Consider the following 4,439-nt stretch of genomic DNA (forward strand, 5'->3'; position numbering starts at 1 on the left):
GGAGAGATCTGTGTACGGGTGTGTGTGTATATATATATATATATATATATATATATCTTTGTATATATGTGTGGGGGTTGGGGGTGGGAGATATGGGCGTATATGTGTGTGCTTGTACAAGTAAGTGTTCATCTCTGTGAGTGTGTGTTTGCCTGCGTGTGTGTGTGTGTGTGTGTGTGTGTGCCGTGGAAGCTGCGATACGTAGGCTAGAAATGAGTGTGTGGAGGAGGGGGTTGGAGGAGGTGCAAGGTAATGTGTGTGTGTGTGTGTGTGTGTGTTGGAGCTCATGTACGTTTATATGTATTTGACTGTACTTTCATATCTGTGAAACTGCATGTTTGGTGCATTTCTGTTATGCATGTGTGGGTGTATGTGTGAATGTGTGTCGTCATATTTTACATTCATTCGCTTAATTATCACCATTGTTGTCTTATTTATTTATTTATTTATTTTTTATTATTATCATTTTATTAGTATTACTATTATTATTACTACTACCTTTTTCTATATTATAATTATTATTTATTTATTTATTTATTTATTTATGTAAGCTTATCTATTATTTATTCCCCCCCCCCTTTTTTTTTTTTTTTTTTTTTTTTTTTTTTTCTCAAGGCCTGACTAAGCGCGTTGGGTTACGCTGCTGGTCAGGCATCTGCTTGGCAGATGTGGTGTAGCGTATATGGTTTGTCCGAGCGCAGTGACGCCTCCTTGAGCAACTGAAACTGAAACTGAAAACTCAATCAGTGAGTCTTTCTGCGCACGTGCGCGTTTGTATTGAATAATTCCTACTTACGCCACAAACATCAGCTCGGTGTGGGAAAGGAGCTAATTTGAACTCGAAGGTTGGTTTCCACTGAACGATCTGTGACACTGAATGGTTGCACGTGCTGTCGGGGATCCTTCCAAACAGATTAAACATTGGTCAGTGGAAATTACCTTGATGTGAGTTCCACGTGCGTATTTCCCTGCCAGCCGCCGTGGTGTAGTGTATAGTACACGTCACTTAACAGTCGGACTAACGGTATATGTAGGTTATGGGTTCACTGAAATGCAGACAGAAGCCAATGTGTATAGAATGGTATCCAGAGAACTGATGATCCCAGTCGGTTCCCATTGAGAACCGAGGATGTATACCATGGCTGTCCCCGTTGTCACGGTGTGTGCGTGTGTGTGTGCGCGCGCGCGAGCGCAGTAATGAACCATGCTCACACCGAAGTAAACTTGAAATACGTTTTTCATGAGTTCAGCTCTCTCTCTCTCTCTCTCTCTCTCTCTCTGTGCTGAGTTGCAGAGTTTCTCTTTCAGTATCGCTCTCTTTGCCTCAGTTGTCTTTGTCACTCTCCCTTTCTCTCCCCCACTCTATCTCTTTCTCTCCAGCAGCAGTAGAAATAAACATGAATCACGTGCTGTGTTAATCTTTTGAATCTTCTGTCTCTCTCACTCTCTGTTCCTCTCTCTCATTCTCACTCTGTCTCAATCTCAGTCTGTCTCTGTTTTACTTTGTCTCAGTCTCTCTCTGTGTCTATTCTCTGTCTGTATGTCTGTCTGTCTCTCACTCTTTCTCTTTCCCTCCCTCCCTGCCTCCTATCCTCTCATCCCCTCTCCTTTCTAGCAGCAATAGTCCTAACAGTTTCGGAAATATTGTTAATCCTAAAGACTTTCAGCCTGTTGGCCAACTGGAAAGAGAGGAAAGAAAGAATTTTCTTTTATTCAGGAAACTTGGTGTTGACGGACAAAGCGGTATTTCTAGAGAGAACGAATTTGTCACAAAAGTCTAGCACGGACACACACTAACACATACACACGGACAATATAATCAGTTATTACTCACTACATGTTTACAATCGTGATTAAAAAAAAAAAAAAAATAAAAAAAAAATCGACAAACAACAGCGGTGATGGTTGGGTCGTTTGTGTGGTTTACGTGGAGGAAGGGGGCATTTAAAATTAATTTTCTCGTGAATTTTACGTTGTTTTCGTGAGCCAGGCGTGAACCTGAGTTGATCTCAGGAACCTTTCTTCGTGTGTGTGTGTGTGTGTGTGTGTGTGTGAGTGTGTGTGTGTGTTTCTTGTAGCAAATCAGTAAAGGCTAATTTACACTAGGCATCTCAACTCCCAGCAACTAGTTGTGCTAGCGTTGCCGAGCTAGATGAGGAAGGATATTGTGAGTTGGTGGCAGTTGTCGACCCTTTATTTTTAGACCTTGCCTATCTGGTTTTCCCGATCAAGATGCGCTTCAAGTTGCCGTAGCTGAAATAGATATCACCTCCCACCCAATATCCTATGGAGTTGGCCGCCAACTTCGACGTTGGCGCCAGTTGACATGCGCGTTTACACAAGATGCGCTGAGTTGAGGCAACCTTTTTCTCCACCGCGTGGCATTGCTCGACTCGCAAGCCAAGCCTCGCTCGCACGCACGCAGTGTGTGTTTTTTGGACGCGATAACTACGATTTAAGTTGATTTACGTTGACAGAGGTTGTGGCAACTAGTTGGTGTGGGTTACTGCATCTTGTCTCAACTTGTACAGTTGGTGTGCGCACAGTATATAAACCAGACCATCACACGATATCTTTGCGCGCATTTCATTCAAATCTTTGGCTGCTACTAGGGTTTTTCACTGTCGACCCTGCAACAACAAGATGTCGAGTCCTGATTCCGCAGTTGTTCCTGATGATGTGCCGTCGACTCCTGGAGATGCTGCAGAGCACACCCCGGGATCGAGTCCACCCCCACCCAGACTGACAAGAAGGGCAAGTCCCTCAAGCAGCATAGGCTCACCGAGAATCAAAAGGAGCAGGTCTTGGATTTTCTGAAGAGAAATCCCTTTCTTTTCGACAAGAGGCAAGATGGACTGAATAGCTACCCCGAGAGCTTTATTTATACTATCTTGGAAGTTGAGCCAAGACCCACACCAACTACATGTCAACTTTCCAAGTTGAGCACAAGTTAACGCAACAGTTGTTGGCAGTTGGTGGTAATTGCCAGTAAAAATGCTGTATAAAAGCGCCCAGCGCTTGCTGCGCGTGTGACGTGGCGGGGAGGCGGGGCTTATTTAAAAAAAAACAAAAAACTGCATTCGCAAGGGAGTTGAGGCAACCTGAATTCGGTAACTAGTTGACCAACGTTGAGCGGAGATATCGTTAGTTGACGCTCAACTTAGCTCAACTAGTTGAGCTAAGATACCGGCCTAGTGTAAATGTAGCATAAAGTAAATGGGGGGCAAATGTGTTTTAGTATTGATTTGTCATCACTTACCAAAGCAATAAAATATCGAAAATCAGCAATTCCCTAGCTGAAGATTGATGGATGTCAAATGCATACCCAGTTTTCATGACCATTCATCTCAAGATGGAGTATTTCTGTCACTGAAGGAAATGAAAACCACAGGACGTGCAAGAAGCGCGGGATATTGTTTACAAACATAAACTGACACCGCGTCTGGCCATGTCAAAATATCGTCGGTCGGTTGATCTTCTTCAACAGCATGTGCGTGAGAAAAGTAGCGCTTGATTTATTTCTGACTTAATATATGTACATTTGCTTTGATGTTGGGTTGCCTGTTGGAAGAAAATGATGACGGGCTCAATAGCCGAGTGGTTAAAGCGTTGGACTGTCAATCTGAGGGTCCCGGGTTCGAATCACGGTGACGGCGCCGGGTGGGTAAAGGGTGGAGATTTTTACGATCTCCCAGGTCAACATATGTGCAGACATGCTAGTGTCTGAAACCCCTTCGTGTGTATATGCAAGCAGAAGATAAAATACGCACGTTAAAGATCCTGTAATCCATGTCAGCGTTCGGTGGGTTATGGAAACAAGAACATACCCAGCATGCACACCCCCGAAAACGGAGCCCGAAAACGGCTGCCTACATGGCGGGGTAAAAACGGTCATACACGAAAAAGCCCACTCGTGTGCATACGAGTGAACGTGGGAGTTGCAGCCCTCGAACGCAGAAGAAGAAGAAAAAGAAAATGATCACTAAAATTGTGCTCGGGTTATTTCCACCTCTCCAAAATATTCCTGTTTATACTGTGGATGAAATCATGCGACAGGTTCGGATGCTGTGGTCACATACAGTTATCAGGGATTTTCGACATCACTGATGCTTGTCTGAAATATTGTCTATGTCTTTGGTCAGCTTGAACTGGCAGTCTGTGCTGATCTTTTTGAGTCGAATACACAACAACTGATATATGCAGTTTAATAAAACAACAACAACAACAACAAAAAACAACAACAAAAAAACAAAAAACAATAAAAACCAAACAAACAAACAAAAACAAGAGAGGCAAGGCCTTCAAGACTCACTTGTGATACACTTACAAAAAATCCAAGCTTTTTATGTATTGAGTATAATTTCAAAATGTAATGTTTAAGATGAGAAAGATCAGTTTAAAGCAAATTAAGTCCCCTAGCATTAATTACAGAGTAATTT

This window comes from Babylonia areolata, chromosome 19 (genome assembly GCF_041734735.1).
Source record: "Babylonia areolata isolate BAREFJ2019XMU chromosome 19, ASM4173473v1, whole genome shotgun sequence".
NCBI classification, from domain to species: Eukaryota; Metazoa; Mollusca; class Gastropoda; order Neogastropoda; family Buccinidae; genus Babylonia; species Babylonia areolata.